Raw genomic sequence first — 20,148 nt, 5'->3', positions numbered from 1 at the left:
TACAACAAACACAACTTACTGACGGGTTCAGGACGTCAGTTGGGAAGTACCCCTACAGGACCTGTAACCCGATCTAAGCTTAGAACGACGACTCCGAACGCGCCGCTCCCTCGCCCCTCAGGCGAGGCACTCGAGCCCGCGGCCTCTCCTGAGGCGCCGAGCCGAGCGTCTCCCACCGCAGACCCGCTGCCTCGAAGGGCACCAGCCCCACACGGTCTCCCGGCGGCTCCATCTGTATGTACGCTGGGTCGGGTCGGGTCGGGGCTGGCGGTCACACACGGTCGGGGGTCTGGAGACTTCTCGCAGCCGCGGCCTTCTGCCGGCTGAGGTGTTTTGGCGAGCCCCGCTTGCTGCCTGGCGCGGGGCACCCTGCACACGTGACGCCAGTCACCGCGCGGGTCGGGCGGCTCGACACCCCCCCCCCCCCAAGGGTGGGTGATGGTTTAACCCTCTCCTGCCGGCGGGCGAGGAGATTCGGTCCGCACCGGGGAGGGCGGACCTGCCACGGTGGGGAGGAGGGCGGGGCTTTCCCAGCTGGTAAGCGGACACGTTTTGGAGGAGCAAGAAACGAGAGTGCTGGAAGACACCCCGCCATTGCGAACGGGGAGGGACTGTCGGGATACCTGGATAGTGTAGGTACCTGCCCTTACAGCAGTTGTAGGACACGCTACACCTGAGGAGAAGTTTATTTAAGCCAGATGGTTAGAAACAGTGCTTATGCTAATCTTGCATTCATCGCCTCTATATTAAGATTCTGTTCTCTAAATCAAGCTTACGGGTTACTCTTGTGTGTTCGTTTTCTGGCAAGGAGTGCTCAGAAAGCAGCCACATCCTTTGCCTCAAGGAGCGAATAGCGTGACCAGATCACCTTTGAGCAGGGTTGAAGATGTCTGCATACATTCAACTTCGAGTGACAGGTAGTTTGGTAGAACATTTTAGCTCACACTCTGCACTGAGTCCTTTTAGAACATCAAATGATCCTCCAATTTCTAATTAAGCTTCAGTTGGGGAATCTACCATGCTTTTGTGAAGTATGTGATCAGCACCTATTTTAGCAATATTCTTGAAGTGTACTATTATAATAGATGGATAAAAGAAGGAATGCCGCATTTGAGGATTTTTTTTTTTTTTTTCAAAAGGAAGTAGGAAATACAGCACCTAAATTTTAGTAAGCACACAGAAGACACTTTTAGATGAGGAAAAAACAATCTGGTAAATTCCTTGCACAGTAATACATGCTGTAATATCGTTGCTCAGTAACACTGTTGGTATCAGTTGATAGAGTTCCTCTGAGTAGAGCAATTCCAAAATAGAACGGTTTCAGAACTTGGCCTAAAATACAGGTGAAAATTTAATATGTGCTAACTCAGAGTATTATTACACATTTTTATTTTGACCACTGACAAATAGCTATCCTTCAAATGTATGCTCTACTCCGCATGACTTGCAGAAGCATTATTTGTTAAAAAGTATATACCTGCATAAGATAACCTGAGATTTTAAAAGTTAAGTGTGAGTTTATCACCTGAATCTAGCTGTCAGAGGACATTAGACACTAACCCAAGTGTTTTCTGGTTGGGCTTCATTTTGGTGAATCTGTTCAAAGAAATGGAGGTTAAACAGCTAACCCCTCTTTCTCAAACTCTTTTCAGAAATGCTTTAACAGGTGAATGATTGCAGATGGTAGCAGGTGATTTAGTACCAGAGCTGCTCCACATGACAGGCACTGGATGTTGTGGCGTGCTTTTTAAGGGCCTGTTGTGACTAAGCTCTTCGGTCTTAAAATTGTGCTTATGCTTTTTTTCCTTCAGCAGAATCCTGAAATGTTGAAAAATGGTACGTGCTTCAGAGAGAGATTCTTACAGGCTTGCAAACCAAAGTCAGATTTCAAAGTGTAAGCAAACAGAATCAACCATGTTCACTGATGCTACCATCTTTCTAAGGTCCTTCAGAATTATCTGAAGGTGGCATAGTTTCAATACTCATCATCTTGTAAACAACATATTTGCAATCTACTGGCCTAAATCTGAAGGTGTAGGAGATTTTTGAGAAGGTTTTGTGATTAGCCTGAAAAGACCAGGCAAATTTTGCAGAATTAAATGACGTAGTATAGATCCATTTCCATTTCCATTTACTACTCTCATCTTTTTATACCCATCCACACTGCTGATAACCTGCAAGCTTTTCGGGATCGTTCACATCAGTCAGATATATTTGCAATACACAGCTGCCTAGGGTTACCAACTAACATAAGAAGATGTATTTCCAAATAATTTTTCTTTTGAAAATTAAAACCAATTATTTAAATGCCTATTAGGAACACATTTAACCCAGATATTTCATATACAGGGATTTAGATTGCATGCAGGAAACTACTCACACAACTAAACATTCACTGTAGAGACTGCTTGAAAAATAATGATTAGAGAACCAGCAAAAAATAACCGTAATAATTGAATCCATTAAAAAAGCCAAGAGAGCACATGAGAAAATTCATGCAGCCAAAAAAATTAACTTGCATACAGGGTTTTTATGATTAATGAAGTATTTATTGACAGTGGCTTGAATTATTTTAGCCAATGCAAGGAGTTTTGGGTTCATGGCAACTTCAGTTTTAAACATCTGCTATTTTCTTAATTAAATATATTTAAGAAAATTATTATAAAAGTCCATTTCTGGTGTTTTTGGAACTCACCCAGTGAATGACTGCTGAGTAAACAAGCTGCTAATCTATAATATCTGAAAAGTAGATTTCCGTCCCTAAGCATGCTGCAGCACTGTTCTGTTAGCACCGCCTTGCCTTACCTAGGAAAACTAAGATACTTCTGACTTGAAAATTCCCCTTCAAACCACAAACGTGCAGTCAAACCTGTTGCAAGCGTGGTAAAGATTAGCCTAATATCATCAAGGGATCAGTAACAAAATTAATTTAGATCATTCCACTAGGAGTGCATGTCAGGTTCCACTATATTATTTGTTCTTAATTTATGAAAATGCTTTTTCCTCCCTGGGTACACAAAGACTATGACTTGATCCAGTCTGTTTCCTTACACTGTGCTTTCCTAGTTGTTTCCTCATCTTTAAAGTCACTTTCTAATTTCATGGGCTTTTTTTTTTTTTAAGATGACATGATAAATTAGCTTGCTTAGGATGAATGTTGCTAGCACTAAGCTGCATTATGTTGTCAAAATTCTGCCATATTCCTTGCTATTTTTCTATTTGTGCACAATGCTTGAAAGAGGTGTTCTTTTTTTTCTAAAAAACCCAACAACATTGTGTTCAGGAAAGTGTCAAGTAAGTCAGAGCACAATTATTTTTGAGAAACACTGTTTTGCAGTCTAGGCTGCCATTGAATGAAACCTTTTTGTGTTGCTCCACGGTTTGTGGAATCAAATTGAAGAGTTCCTACTGATTTCAGGGGGGTTTGGAATAGACTTTTGCTAAATGAAATTTTATTTCTTCAGGGTTCCAATGGACATATTTCCTCACCTTCAAAATCCAGCTTGCAGAAAGCTATGCCTCGAGCCTTTGTTAGCACGGATATGCCCTGAACAGACATCCTGAAAGGAAGACAGACTCATGAAGGCACATAGGCCTATAACAGAACCACTGAAGCCAGTGTGGGTTATTCCATTTTCCTTCAGTAAAGAACATGAGAACAGAGAAACATATTCTCACTGGTATTAGTCAGACCTATCAAACAAAATTTTCAGTAAGCAGAAACTTTGTCATTTCCCCACTTTTTGATATTTTGTCATTTCTTTCTGTGGAGACAAATCATGCACAAGAAAAAATTGAATTACATTATATTAACTGGTCTGATACAGCCTAACGGGGTAAGGATACCTCACGTTTGTTTTTATCTTAACTGGTCTCTTTAGCCTAAAGCGGTATCATATGTGTATTTTTTACATAATTCACTTTGAGACTTAGAGGAATTGTGAAAAGAATGTCAGAGTATATGAGTAGAAACTGACATTCCTACAAAGTTTTATTAAAAATCCTGTTCTTTCATGGGTTTGTAAACTTTTGTATAAAATGCATTCTGATAAAATGTTTTAATAATGCTGTATTGAATATCTTTCTTTGACCCAATTTATTAATAATTATTTTAGAGTCAAGCAAATCATTAGGGTCGCTGTACCTGTGGAGATGTATTAAATATTCACTAGCATTTAAAGCAGTTTCATAAAATGTATCTTTATTATAAGCATAATTCTCTTTCATTCACACATTGATAGTCATCAAGACTACAAAGTGCATTTGTATGGTAAAAGTCTTACTAGTTGAAATATATATAAAATTATATATATACATGAAATAAATACATATTTTACCAAGACTTCATATCCTGGCACTGGTGCTGCTGAGGCACACCACTCCAAGTTGAGGAAGGGAGTGCTGCCAAAGGACAGACATGCTGTGAAACTTAAGAATGCAACTTGTCATGGGGTGCAGCTTCTGGCAAAGCCTAGAAATACCAGTTCTAGCCAATATTTCACACTGTCAAAGATAAAAACAAATAATAATTTTTTTAAGCTATATTGCCAAGGCTGGCAAATGTAGTGTTTAGTGCCAGAAAGGTCTAATTCCCATTAATTCTATTTTACACTAATGTGCTAGGCACTTCTTTGTAGGGTAAAGGCTTCCTTAAACTTTATGGCTAGTGTAAACTGATCATATTACAAATTGAAAGGAGGTGTTTCTCTATGAGAATAAGATGGACTATTTTTTTTTTTTTTTAAATACAGTACTGCCATGTGATATACTTTCTTCCTAAGAGGAAATTTAGGAGATGGCTGAGCAAGCTTTGCAGTCACTGTCTGAAAAGGAGTGACAATATTGCCCTGAATCTGGGCATGCTGCTGTTTCTGGGGAAGGGGAGATAGATGCAGGTAACAAGCAGCATAATAAAAGCTGGCTGCATACCTTAGCAACCGGACTGGACCCAGTAGATGCTTTTTAGGACTAGAAGTATGTGATTTGTCTATGCACTGATTGATGTATGAAAAGTTCTGGGTAGAAAGCACATACATGATTTAAAAGCTTATGTCTTTTATTCACAAAGCACCCAAGCCAATCGTGTAGAAAATACAACCTCAGGATTTTTATTTATTTATTTATTCTTTTTTGCAAACTTACTGTTTCAAACAGTAAGAGAACAGACCTAGTTTCTGTACTGGTTCTTCATGATAACACTTCCATGAAGATATCAGAGGTGAAAAAGAATCTGCTTTTTGAGCTTAATAAAAAGATAGATTATTTGATGAGTAGGCCTAAAATTGGTAGAGCCTTTGAAAATAGTCTGACAAGGAAAATCCTTCCTCAGTTTGTTTTGAAAAGTGCATTTTGTTTCATGACAAATCTGAAAGGGGCAGAGTGAGATGGGAAACTGCAATTCCAGAAAAAGAAATAAATTTTCATATGCAGATATAAACAATGAAAGATCACATTTTGCTTCATTTTCTTGGATAATTATCACTCAAAGGTTTTTTTGTTACTTTCTGCTTTTCAGTACAGCCTTCTGCATGCTTGAAAAGCAGAAAGTTTTATACTGGGACATTTGACAGATGTGAAGGATTTCTTGCTTCCTATGCTGTTTATAAACATTATTGTATCAAAATTTGTTTTACCAAGGGCAAACATTACCTCTGGAAAGAATTCAGCTTTCATGAGGAAGAAAGTAGTATTTCAGGAACAATCTACAGAATTTCCATTTTCTGAAGGTACATTACACAGATCTCCAAGGTTACATGTTCTCCAAGGCACACTACTGAGTATGTGCAAGGTTTCCATTTTCCTGACAGGAACAATTACAAATGCCATGCAAGAATAATTTCATACAAAGAACTGAAACATGCACCAGAAATTCTCTTAGGTAGCAGTTACAAATGCTTATGCTAATGCTACAGTTGCAAAACAAAAATACTGACTAGTAAACATAGGTATTTATAGTTATCTTAAAACCTAATTATATGATTTTATAACAGGGCACTAAGTAGGTATTATTTGACATGATAATAGTTACCTTCAAAGATTTAGGATACCTTTTAAACTGTTTGCTTGGATACCAGAACTCTCCATCCTGTGTTTGTTCCGGTAACACTAGCAAAAGCTGCCAAGTGTGCTGTTAAGACTGGCACACATCATGCTAGCACTTCTTATTAAAAAACAAAAGCATGTGGAAAAAAGAAGCTTGCTTTGATCCTCTGACACCTGCAAAGCTGAAGAGTCAATGCAAGTTCACTATATAGGATTGGATTCCTGCTTTTTTTGCTGATTAGGTATTTGGTTTGTAATTCTTAACGAAGTGATAGTATATGCAGAATGCTCAAGTGCTGTGTTAGTCTTTTATAGGAATATTCAAAAAAGATACTTTAAAATATACTTTGAAATACAGCACTATGAATAAAACATGCTGTTTTCAACAATCATTTTATTTCAACCAGAGGATATGCTAGCACCATAGATTCATTTTCAATTTTGCTCTGGACAGCTCCAGGATATTTTGGCACTTTTTCCACCACTTTTTCCCTCAGCTTCTGTGACTGTGGAGTGAGGAATAACCAAGCAGAACACTTCTTTAATAAAGCACAGAACTAGAGCAGAGAAGATACGTAAGTGCTAACATAACTTATGTGAGCCAGCCTGTGCTTGCATTGGAGGTTATCGACATTTGAAAGTAGGTTAGTAAAAAGGTGCACTCAGAGTTGATAAAGGTCTTGCAGCATGTGATCTTAAGCCAAGGTTAATGGAAGAGCCTCTCCCATCATCTATTTGTTTCACTGGACTTTAGTCTATTTTCTGTCATGTTCCACTGGATTTTGTATTCTTTAAGGTTAGCCTCTTGATATTCTCCCCTGCCAACTACTTGGTGCAACAAAATTTTCCCATGAAAAATACTATCTCATCAAAACAGTAATGGTTTGTAGAAGCAGCACAATATACCAGCAACAAAGTCAACAGGAAGCCTCCTTGGGTTCAGAATGGAGTTTGTGATTCATACGAAGAGAAACGTAAATCTAGCTGGAAAATGAGATATCCCATTTCCAGTCTATCTTCTGCCTGACTCTGGAGAGGGCCTTGAAGCTACACTGCCTACGTGAGCTCCTTAGCTAATGGCTACTGCGGGCTATGCTACAGTATGCAAATTATTTCCAAATGCAAAATAACACTGGGTTTTCAAAACAGAGTTGTTCTTTCTATGCAGCTGTGCTGAGGAGATCCCTTCAAGTTCATCAGCTTAAAATTAGGCAGGTCTTTAATTACCTGAGAAGGTAACTGCATACTGCTTCCATGTTTCAAGCTTAGCTATTCTTAGGAGTTTTAGGAGAACCATTGCAAATGCTACTTTCTTGTAGTACAAATATTTTATAGTGCTGAAAATGGTGTCCCAGCCAGCCACAATAACAACAGTATCCCTTAGCCAAGTATTACTGAAGAGCGGGGATTGAAGAATGATGACTACCATGACTTCAGGCAGAGGTAAAGTAAACCCTTCTGGGTTTGGGTTGTTTTCCTTTTTTGTCATTATCTATCTCTTCTCTAGCCACTCTTCTCCCTTATTAATCTCCAGGCAAGCATATAGGATGTTCACATTTTCAAAGCGTTCTTCAGTTTTGGGTGTTTTACTTTTTTGTGAAGCAGCTCATGTGAAGCCTCCCACACATTAGCTATACCAGCTTCTGAAATACAGTGCAGTATTTCTCAAACATTGTATTAAAATCATAGAACTGTTCAGAAGAACATAATACTAACAATGCTAACTCAGGATAATAAACCAATGTCAATTTTATTTTGTCAAGAAATCAACATTCTATAATAAAGTGTTTAGTAGGGTAGCTTGTGAGTCAGCCACTGTGAAGTTAAAGCCAGCAGCTGTCTTGAGCTGCAGCATTTCTTAGCTAAAGTCTCTCCTGGACCCATTTTTAAACCTCAAAATATTTTCTTCTTGTGCCATTTTACACACCAATATCTATTAGTTTCCACATTTAAATATAGCAACATAAACTTTATACACATTTAAATGTATAAAATACTAACAAACCCATTTCAAAAGGTAATGCACCACAATTCTAATGTAAAGAGAACTTATGTAAATACAGAATCATGGAAACAGACTCAGAATTATGGAGGTAGGAAGACACCTGCCAAGGGCTTTAGTCCAACCTCCTGCTCAAAGCAGGTCCGTTTGCCACAAGTTCCTCAGGGCTGTGCCTGGTAAAGTTTTGGATATCTCCAAGGATAGAGGTTCCACAGCCTGAGAAACTTGTGCCAGTGTTTGGCGGCCTCCTGGTATTTTTTTTTTCCCATCCTTGTATTACTGGAGTTTCCCATGTTGTGACTTATGCCCAGTGCCTTTCATCCTACTGCTGTGCACTTCAGAGAAGAGTCTGACTCTATGGTGTGTCTTCCAATCAGGCAGCTGTAGACAGCAATAAGTTCTCCCATGAGTTTTCTCTTCTTCAGCCTGAACAGACTCAGCTGTCCCAGCATCTTCTAATACATCCTGTGCCTCAGCCCCTAGGCCATCTTGTATGCCTCTGCTAGACTCACTCCACTGTGTCTGTGTCCTAGTGCACTGAAAACCCAAATGTGGGCGTAGTACTCCAGGTATGATCTCACAATTGCCAAGTAGAAGGGAGGGTTCACTTTCTTAGACCCTTTGGCTACACTCTCACCAGCACAGCCCACTTTGCAGCTGACCACATTCTCTGCAAGGGCACACTGCTGTCTCATGTTGAACTTGTCCACCAGGAGCCAAGTCTTCTTCTGCGGTTGCTTCCCAGCCAGTCAACACCCAGGCTGTACTGCTGCAGTGTTATTCCATTCCAGGGTCAGGACTTCACATTGGGTTTATTTGAACTTCATGAGGCTTCAGCTGACTCATATCATAGGCCTGCTGAGGTCCCTCTGAATAGTATTGCTGCTCTACAGGGCATCTGCCATTTCTCCCTGCTTGCTGCTACCCATGAACTTGCCCAGAGTACATTCTGTCCCATCATCCAGGTCGTTAATAGAGATGCTAAACTGAATTGGCACCAATTTCAGTCCCCAAGGGACACCACTAGTATCAGGCTGCCAGCTGGACTTCATACGGCTGACCATTACTCTTTGAGCCCAACAGCCCAGGCAATTTTAGACCCCTCTAACAATCTACTTACCAAGTCCATATCTCACAACTTTGGCTATGCTGTAGGACATCACACCAAAGGCTTTACTAAAGTCAAGGTAAACAACATTTGTTGTCCTCCATTTGGCCACACAGACAGGCATCTCGTAGAAAGCAATCAGGTCAGCTGGGTATGATTTCTCCCTTGGAAAATTCACACTACTTGTTCCCAAACTTGAATTGCTTCTCATGTGCTTGAAAGTCTTTGAGGAGGATTTGTTCATTAACATTCCCACAAACTGAGGTAAGCCGACTGACCTGTATTTCCCCAGATCCTCCTTCTTGCCCATCTTATGAAGGCACATAGGAAGGGCACCCAAAGTCACAGAGGAAAGAAGTCAGGGACAGGAGTAGACAGTGGAACTTAAGATACCCACACAGTATCTCTTTGTCCTCTAATTCACTATCTAAATAAAGGGCTTCAATAAGCCTTTCTTCACTGTCCCTTCTCTAGCTCTTGCAGAATTGCAGCTACAACCTATTTTCCAGTCTCACAGGAATGAGTGCTCACTGCAAAAGCTTCTGCAGACAAAACAGTCTGTTTTCAGGAAAAACGCCACTCAGGTGATAAGAACACCTAGCATCTCTTCCTCAAACTGTGTTTTTCACAGGCAGAGACAGAGTGAGCTTCATAGCCTTTTAAAATCATTTTGGGTGTATCGCTTTGATAGGGCTCCACCTCCACCTATCTGGAAAGGATCATGCAACTTAACCATTTTGGACCTGTGTTTCTGGCCAGTAGCCCCAGTTCTCTGTGTTGAGAACAGGTCCAGTTTAATTTGACACCCATAAATCCATTCATTGCAGGGATCTTTGAAGGGCAAGCTGATTGAAATAATTCAAACATCACCTTCAAAGCTTTATTCTTCCATCTGCAGTTGCAAAGCACACAGGAAAAAAGGGTAAAACAAAAATCAATAAAGATTAATAAATATACTGTTGACCTAACCTTTAATCCCTCTTCACACAGCTGCCCAGTTAGCTGCCTATTTACATTGGAGGAAACAAGCTGATCTGTTGCTATTTATGCGAGTCTTGAATTTCTGTCAATAACCACTGCCAATGCATAGGCAGCTGCTTCCCAATGTACTCCTTCTTGTTTCAAGTTTTGAAAACTAATAGTTTAACATCTTCCTTATTTTTCCCCAAGAACAAGCTTGGGATGAATAAACCATTCTAGCCCAGACTAAACCAAATAGATAGCTCCATTCCAAATCATAAGCCTTTTGAACCTTTTTTTTTCAGGAGCATTACCTATGCCATTATTTATCTTCTTTCTGCACTTTCTCTGATTTAATGCTATTCATTCAAGCAGGATGCTATCACAGAAGGTTTGAACTGTACGCACAGGAACAAATACCTCCTGCTTTCTCCACAAACAAACAGCTGAATGGGTTTCACAGTTTAGTTACAGAGCTTTGACATCTAAATGGAAATTTATTCCAACTACTTAATTAGTATTAAAAGGTTACATTTCAGATATAGGCTACCCATTGTCATTACATGTAGTGAAAAGAGACTTTCCCGTGCTAGACAAAAGCTTCTAAAGCCTGTCTCAGTTGTTAATTTGGGATTGTCATATACTTTTAGTCCCTGCGTATAGCAGGTGATCAGCTGGTGTTTGTCAGATACTGATAGAGCTTTGCTTTTGAACAACTCACAAGCTGCAACAATCTGATCTGTGAATCTTCCATGAAAGGAAGAAAAAAGCCAGAAGCAAAAATCCATTTATTAAATGCCTATAGGTGTTTCCATAGTGCTGTACCTGAGATGGTGTTTCAGAAGATTCTGCTGTTTCCACGCATGCCCTGAAGGATTGTTTTGATGACCCTGTCAAGGATATTAATCATGTATGGTTGATACTATACAGAGGAAGGATCCACTGTAGTTACAGTAAGTAATTCCACTTCTTCCCTTATTTTGAGTGTTTTGCTCAAAATGTACCACATCAACTCATTGTTGAACAGTTAACACAGCAAGCCTCAATGGAGAGTACCATATTATTAAATGCAATATATTTCTTCTAAACCTGCAATTTTTCATTGATAAATGAGTTATCCTGTGTTTTAACTAGCCACTCCTAGGACATTGATAGGTATTTTGAAGAGGACCTCTCATAGGTCAATGTATTTTAGGCACAAAATTTTTCCTCAGTGTGTATGTTTAAGAACCCATTTTGAACTGCAGCTTGAGGGTGCCTCAAGTTTGTTGCTGCCCTCAGCATTTATAAATGCAGTATACTTTCTCTGACTGGAAGGTGTTCTCATACATTTGTGGGACAGGATAGTCATTTATGTTTTGGACATCTTCTATTAAAACACAGGTGTATGGAGATTTTCTTTAATAAAATAAATCCTCTTTGTTCCAGCAAGACAGAAAAAAAAAAAAATCCATGAAATTTTGTTTAATATTCTGTTCTTTAAAAGAGCCTAAAGTTTCCTGAACCTTTCAGAGCCATCCCAGCTCACCATTTGTAATGCTTTGGGACTTTCCCATGTCTCCCCAGATTTGATGTCCTTAACCTTGAGTTTTCTGAGTAGGAGATTAAGCCTTATTTCTAATGAAAAGTCAGTTCCTGTTCAGATAAATACTAGCTCCTTTTTTCTCCTTAAATGGGGAAAAGATAGCCAAAAATGTAGGACATCATTGGTTTTTAATCATGTTTTTCTACTGTAACCATCTGCATGACTCTCACAGTCCCAAAAAGCTAATAAAGTCTAAAATCAGCAAAATGCTATGCTCTGATATCTGCTATTTAGAAAAGGTTAGAACTTCTCTCAGAGTGGGTTTAAGTAACATTTCAGCTCCAATATTAACTTTCTGGAAGTTATATGAGCATTATTTCTTCACTAGTGTTAGCCAATGTTTGATGTCTGCCCTGCTTTTAGATATTAAAAATCATTTTGCTTAACAGTATCTTTCTTCTTATCTTAAATTACAGCTGCTCATTTCCTGAAGCTTGCTCCTTGGTCCTACAGGAGTCAGATGCTGCAATAACCAGGGTCCCGTTCTTCCTGGAAGCTTTGCAGGCCATGGTAAGATACCAGCTAGATGTCTCATCTATTTCTAGCTCTCTTTAGAAGCTGAACTCCACTCACAACTGATACAAAAATTGGAGTCTAATCATACTGCAGTGATAGATCTTAACATTAGGAACAGCTCTTTTTCTTGGATGTGCTAATCAATTGCAAGAGCATTCAGCATTCACTTTAGTATCATCCTTCTGAAAGGAACAGGGGAAGTCTCAGGCAAAAAGGATTTCACAGTTTGCACTGGAGTCACATTTTAAAAAAAACAATTATTTCATCTTTTTAGATAAAAGCTTTGACTAGAGAGTTCAAAGGTAGAAAGCACTAGAAAGCACCAGTTAACAAGACAGTACAAGCCAGACCAATCTGACTAAGATTGGACATGCTGAGCAAGTAAAAAGACATTATCTAGAAATGGGGTCTCATGTAGGTGTTTCATTTGTGGACAGAGTTATGCTGACCCCCAACTGTAACATCCAAGCAACAGTCACATGTTTCACCTGTGTCTTGCCTCAGGTCTAACAGCTCTTTTCATACATACATGTATTGCAAAGCCAGCTAGCTCCTCGGACCCACATCAACTAAACATCAAAGCACATATCTACCAAGAAGCAGGAATTTACATTCTATCTAGGTTTTAAAGTAACATTTAGAATCCCTTTTGACTTGATGTTTCGCAGTAAAAGAAATATCACACATTTTCTGGTGTCCTTGCTATGAAAGAAGGCAGCCCTGTTTTCCATAAGTCCTTCAGAATGTGTTAGGAAGCATGTATATTTAATCTATAGTGAACCTTAATTGGTGTTTTGCATAGCTGTGCCGTACCACCTCCAATGTTAGACAATTACACCATGAAGTATTTTTTAAATTAACAGCCTGTCTGTTGCAGATAATCATGAACGTAATCATGGTGGAAAAAAAACCAAAAACAAAACCCAACCCAACCACCCCGAAAGTCATAAAAAGAAGTGCAGTTAAAAGCTATAATTAACAGTTCAAACTTCATTTTAAATGTTATACTTTGTCTATAGGACATTTTTGATCAGCATTAGGAGGCATAAGACATGCTGTCTGTTTCCGTGCAAGAAATGCCACAAAGGAGGGTAGGGAGTCATGAATAAACCCCAAATTATGTCACATCATCGTATTTAGATTACTAAAGTTCTCAGTCCACTAGGATGTCTATCACAGACATGTCTATGACATAAAAACCTCAGTTCTACAAGGTGACTTCAGGGGCCACCACTCAGACTTCACCACAGGTAACCCTTACAGCAATCAGGAAAAGAACAGAAAACCTGTGAAAGCCACTGGAAAAAAATGGAGCTTGAGACCCATTATGGACTAGTCATGAAAGGGGTTGTAAATGAGTCATGGCACAGTGACAAGAAGATTTAGGGAGATAAAGTGAGCTTTTCTGTATAGTGGACATGGCTACGCAGCCTTTTCAAATTCTTTAACTCGTTATTAGAGTGGTTGTGTGGTTTTTGAACAGAACTTGTCACTGCAGCGTGGCGTTTCCTAAACTGCCTTGCTTTTCACTCAGGAAATACAATGGCTTAGAATAAGGATCAGGATGGGAAAACTGAAAATATTTCTCACCTTTCCTTCTCTTCTTCCTTTCCAACCTAAAGATCTTCTCCACAATACACAAAATAATAGAAACATCTGGTACATCTCGACAACAACTGCTGGCTTCATAGCACAAGTATTTGTAAGAAAGGTAGTCAGAGACATCTGCAACACCATGCTGTCTGCTCAAATGATCTGCCAGCCTCAGGTGTTCTTTCCAGAGCTAGTGTTTTTTCATCTCTAGAAGTATGTGGACCTCTGCTTCATGCAAGTGTTGCAAATCTGCTAGCAAACAAAAGAAGTGTTCTGTAAAAGCAGCGATTTAAATACTTGTACTTTGGAAAAATAGAAGAAAAGGACACAAGCAGGTTTCCAAAACAAAGTCCTCACAAGCCTCTTAAGGAGGCTAGTGGCAGAGGGAGAAGATTTTATATTACTTGGCATTGATTAACCCATACAAATACATATTTGTGTTACAATCTCAGAATTCATTCTTAAAGACCTCAGAGGACATTTTTCTAACAATGTGATTTTCCACTTGGCAACCTTTCTTTAGAAGAGAAACTATAACATTCCCTTTCTCTTCCACCTTCATCTCCACTTATAAGACAAGCATCTTCTATAGTAGGAGTGGTACCACTTCAGTGGTGGGAAACTGGTGCTAGCAAGAAGAGAATCAGATCCTTAGCCATTGAAGAGTGCAGATGTGATAAACTTGCTAGGTAGATGAACTCTTCCAAAACTGTTACCATCATGTTCCTCTAAATTCTATCAAAATTTCTGTATAGCAGTGTTGAGACTAATGACTCAAACATATAGAACTAATTTCCCTTCAGGAAAACCCTTTTTAAGAAAACAGACAGTAAAAAAAAAAAAAATCTTAAAAAATCACTACAAACCATGTTAAGAGAAGTCTTAATTGTACCTACAATACAATTACTCCTTAAAAATGTGTGCTGGATTGACCTTGTCCAGCTGCTGGACCCTCACCCAGCCACTGTCACATTCGCCCTCCTCAACAGGATCAGCTGGGGGGGGAATAAGACAAAAAGGCTTGAGGGTTGAGATAAAGACAGAGACATCGCTTACCAATTACCTTCACAGGCAAAACAGACTCAACCTGGGGAAAATTAATTTAATTGATTGCCAATTAAACTACATATGGGTAGTGAGACAAACTAAAACACCTTTCTCTTAACCCTCTTCATCTCAGGTTCAACTTCATTCCCAACTCCTCTTTCTCCTCCCCAACCCCAAGGAGGGCAAGGGAATGGAGGTTGTGGTCAGTCCGTAACAGCCCCTTTCTGCTGCTCCTTCGTCCTCATGCTTTCGCCTGCTCCAGTGTGGGTCCTTCCCGTGGGCTACAGCTTCCTGCAGGATAAACATACTCCATCATGGGTCCTCTGTGCACTGCAGTGAGGGCTCCTGCTCCACCATGGTCTCTCCATGGGGACTGCAGTGCAATCCCTCCTCCTTCTCTCACCTGGGTGCTGCAGGGCTGTTTCTCACACTTTTTTTCCTCACCCCTCACTGCCTAGGCAGTGTTTTGCCCTTTCTTAAACACATTTGCAAGATGGTGCCACCAACATCACTGATGGGCTCAGCTGTGGCTGCAGTGGGGCTGCTGCAGAACTGTCTGGGACTGGCACAGGGCAGCCACTGGTTTCCTCTCAGAGGTCTGTGCAGCCCCCCTGCTGCCAACACCTCACCAAATACACCCAGCGCAAAACATTTAATTTCAGTTTTAGGTTACTGGACTTAAGAAAGCAAAACCATTTTCAGTTGTGGAAGTCACACTGAAGGAACTCTTTTCCCACCTTACACGGGCTATGTGAACCACCCATGCCATTACCATTGTTCAAATTGTTTTGTAGGTTTAGACTAAATGGATTTTCAAGTCTGTTTTCCCTAATCCCTTCCCTCCCATGTCCATGATAATCAGTCTAAGATTTCAGAATAATCATGACATTCATGCCTCTCTCAAGTAGGAAATATTGGTGGTATGTGGTCTTCAATTAAAGTTGATGTTTCTCTGAGAAATTGCTTGGTTTCTTGCATGGAGGCATTCAGACACGAGCAGAAAAAGAATCCCAGAGAGAATACTACTGCAAGGCTTTCTCAAGCTGTTAGGAATAAACTAGCATTAGCTAATCTTAGCTTTCAGGGTCAGATTCATTTGTGCTGTCTGGTTTCTTTGTTTTGTTGCGTTGTGCCAGATGGGCAGTGAGCAGAGCGAATATACTGGATTTACAACTGCCATGCATCATCAGGGTAGCTCCAAGCAGTGGGAGCTTGTGATTCACTGCTGCCGGAAACAATCCCTGGCTCACATTTTCCCCTCCTTCACACTGTTGCCCAGTATGAGTTCACGCACATCCCCAGCTCTCCCCTTCAGTTAACAAACTCAGCTGAAGTGTATTCAACTGCAGCAAGGAGATAAGAATAAGAAAAAACAGGAGGCACTTGAAGTGTAAGATATGATGGGAAAATGCCCAAACAGAAAATATTTCATATTTCCACTCCAATTTGTCAGCATCTCCCACATGGAGAAATATACGTCTTGCCCCATCTGTTCCATTGTCATGGAAGGACCAAAGACTTTGAATGCTTTGGTTGCCATTAAAGTCATCAGGATAAATTTTGATGTGTTTCTAAGAAAACCGTCATGGAAAACGTCTTCTCCAACCTGTTGTTAAGCTCAGGCACTTGTCCTTGACCTCACCTTAGCCATGTTGCAGGTATTTTTGTGCCCAGCCATCTGCTTTGCTGATCCTGACCCACAGATTTGAGTTCCCAACTCTGCCTCAGTCCTGCCCTATCACCATGGGCTTCCTTAATGACCACCAGATAGTGGCTGGCCCTGGTCACTGCCAGGAGACCTGCTCGCTCACCTCACTCAGGTGCTGCAGGACTGTGTTACTCATCAAGAAGAGCACTGCCAGGCCCGGCTGGCATCCTTGGCTCTCTTTGCCTCATAGAGCAGCCAGCTCTTGCTGCTCCTTGGCATTGCATTTCTCAAAATCAAGTGGCTGCATTCTCACATTATCTTCACTTTAAAAGCAGAGAACAGGTGCTGAGAGACACAGAGAGCTTATTCCTTGTTGAAGTCTCAAACATTAGCTATGCTAGTAAAGTTTCCCGTCAGAAGTATCTCCAAAATTTATTTTCCAATTCTACTTAAGCCATTTCTCAGCAAACTGGCCTAGAAGAAGGAAGCTCTGATTCTGGGAAAATAGTGCCTATATGGGAACATTTGGTGACATGCTAACATCACTGTAACAATATAGCCTCATTAAAATAATTTTCTCCATGTAAATAAACCCTATGGTTACATCATGACATTTGTGACTGTTACATATAAGACAGGCTGATGCAGATTTTGCAGACATTTTTATAAAAAAATAAATAATCTTTGCAGAAAATATACTCATTGGAAGCAACTGATAAAGCCATGGAAAGAAAGCAAAACCAGAAAATTCCCCAAGGAGACACTTGACAAGAATCCTGCTACTGTTAAAAGGAAGAACAGGGTATTAGAGAGGAAAGTGCTTTTATGTGAGTTGAGCAAACATGGATGTAGTACACATAGTAATGACTAGAAGAGGGTGCTCATAAGCTTAGAGAGTTTACAGATCTTTTTTAATTTCACAGTTACTGGCTTTCTCTCTCATATCTTCTGGTGTTAGGGTTACAAACAATTAAAGAAGATAAGATAGTAAGGAGAAAGGCACTGAGGAATACAGCTTTCTCTGTACTCAAAATGTGACTGCAAGCTCCTTCCAACTGCAAGCATCAGTCATGGCCCCAGACAAGCAAACACTGTCTCCCATCTCCCACACATGCTGACTGTGCACTTTCCAACTGTGTTCTTGTCTCCATTATTTTTATTCTGTCACATGTTCTTGGAGCTTGGCAAGTAAGTACCACTCTGGATACAGCACAAAAGTTGTTAGGTATACCTATTGTCATGATTTCAACACTTAAAAGTCTGCTTGCTGGCGTGTTCAATAACGTGCCTATGAACAAGATGGCAAGCCAGACTTTGGTTTTAGCTTAGGTGCCTTTGCCTGGCCAATGTTGCAATAAGTGTCCCTCAGCAAGTCTGTGTGGCAGCCATCAGCACTTACAGGTGGAGATAAATTATCACTGAAAGCATTTAAAAACAAAGGAAAAATATTTTGGCATTGTATCAATTTTTGTTCATTTCCCATAATGGTTGTTCACCAACTCAGCATATTCCAGAAGCAATTTTGTGTTGTTTGCCTGCATCGTTGAGGTAGCTGCTGTAGCACATACAGACATGTTCCAACTTGCTTCCAACTGCATAAGGCAGTGAGAGAGCAGTGTTACCACAGCTGCCAGCAGCTCAATGCAATCTAGTGGCTTTTTCATTTATTCAGCTCCTTTAACATGCTTTGCAGCCAGCCCTGGGCTGCATAGGTGTGTGGAGTAGCACAGCTGCAGACAAAGCTCCAGCTCAGGCAGGGGTACACGAGCTTCTGTCAGCAAGCTAAGCTTGAAGAAGAAAGATTAACAATTTTCCCCAACCACAGGAAAAAAGAAATTAAATACTTTGCCAGTCTTCCTTTCACATAGGCCTTATTCCAAAGTGACTTGAAGACCACAGTCTTTTACTACAGGTAGTATCAGTTTAAGTTGTCCATGCAACAACAAGTAACAAAGACTACATCTACTTTTGTTGCTGTTTTTTCAGTGTTTAAAAACATATAAATCTGTACATAAGCCTCAAATCCACTAGTATTGCTAGTATCGCTAGTATCCACTATAAGCAGGAAGCTCTTCATCCCATTCTAAACATTGTTATTAGATACATACTTTGCTGAACAGCTGCCAGGTGCTCAATTAAAATAAGTTGTCTCAGCAGCACTAAAGCCATATACTGAAGGATTGACTCCTGGTACATAGAGGTGAGCACAAACATATATATGGGTAAGACGGTTGGTTTAATAGAGCCCAGGCTGTATATAAGAGTTTCCCAAACAGAGCAAACACTTAACTAAAACGTAAAGTCAATATACATTGCTTTTCTAAGACAGGTGCTTAAATGAAGAAGCTCTTCCCCATTCCTCAAAGTCAGTGGTCCATCTTGCTTACAGTTTAACTTGCTAGGAAGCAGACGGCAAATGCACACAGATGGCAGAAAAACTCAGCAACCTTGTAACCCACTTCACTTGAGGATACCAACACACAAGACTTTACAGCCCTTTAAAAAAAAAAAACCACAAGACTATGTTTCTTCACCTCCTGGAAGTCCAATGAGTCCATCTGTACTGATAGGTAATACTGCCTTTGATTCAGCAGCCCTGGGGTGTAAGTAGATGAACCTCAGTTGGTGAAGGTAGCTAACCTGGAGCTCTCCTCTGTATAGCCTGCCAGTGTCTGCCCGGTGGTTGATTAGGCATTTGCAAGCAGCTGGGATTTACTTGCTGAAGGAGGTGCACCACAGTAATTTCTGCTTAATATACTCTAGACTGTTCTCTATGGTAAGAAAGCTTCAGGAAGGGGTACAATTTTTGGATTGGATCAATAACCCACAGTAACTGCAGTGCAGGATGGGTGGTTATAGGAGAAAGGGGAGGCGAAAGCTGCTGAAGGGTTAAAGTGGATGGATGTGGACACATAGAGACCTTGTTATCTCAAATGGAAGCTGTAACTCCAAATCACCAGAGTTCCTGGCCTTTTCTGCTCAGTTATAGGGAAGCCGAACTGTCTAAGCTGTATTGTCACGTGTGTTTCCTGAACTCTTGTGCTGCAGCTGTTCTGTATTATCACGGGAAGAAGTTGTATCTGGGGCTGGATTAAGCCCATGGTTCTTAAAGGGACATCTTTTTCTGTGAAAGGCATTAAGTCAACTATATTCATTGCCAGCCATTGCAATTAGAAGACTTCAGAAGCTAGTGATAGTCCAAAACATAGCTGTGAATTATGTCCTTTTCCTTGACACATTAAGGATGCCAGACCCTTCTCAGGGCTATATGTTAGATATCATGAATTAATTGCTGCACAAAAATGACAGCAGGTCAAGGCCCATAAACTGCAGTACATACCACAAAAAAAACCCAAAACCTTAAGAGAATGAATAAAAACCCAGAGCAACTAATTATTCCTCCACTTACAAACAAAAACCAACAAAATAAACAGGAATATAGGAAGAACATGTTTTATTCCATCAAGATTTAACTGCACCATTACTTTGGCCCTTTATAGGCCAAGATAATAATCTTTTTAGGTGCTTATGTCAGGTAGAATCAATCATTAATTTATAACGTGCTTTGTAACGTGGTTCTCTTTTCCTAACTATCAGTTACCTAAATTACTTCACAATGTTAAATCCATAAATATTATATGCCATTT

General features: G+C 40.2%; 1 long non-coding RNA gene across 2 annotated transcripts in view; it reads left to right on the top strand.

The window, feature by feature from the left end:
- The first annotated feature begins 202 nt into the window (after window positions 1-202).
- The window catches only part of LOC115349701, a 33,577-nt gene continuing 13,631 nt past the window's right edge, over window positions 203-20,148 (top strand). Inside the window, exons 1-3 of one of the 2 annotated variants that reach the window (XR_003926197.1) lie at window positions 203-234; window positions 3,465-3,620; window positions 12,114-12,207. This is a non-coding gene — a long non-coding RNA (uncharacterized LOC115349701). Of the gene's footprint in view, window positions 235-1,811; window positions 1,895-3,464; window positions 3,621-12,113; window positions 12,208-20,148 lie in introns of those variants that run through there. The other variant, XR_003926198.1, reaches the window with a different exon arrangement.

This window comes from Aquila chrysaetos, chromosome 12 (assembly GCF_900496995.4).
Source record: "Aquila chrysaetos chrysaetos chromosome 12, bAquChr1.4, whole genome shotgun sequence".
NCBI classification, from domain to species: Eukaryota; Metazoa; Chordata; class Aves; order Accipitriformes; family Accipitridae; genus Aquila; species Aquila chrysaetos.
Note: the sequence above shows the minus strand (reverse complement) of the source record. Positions and strands in the feature narration are given on the sequence as shown.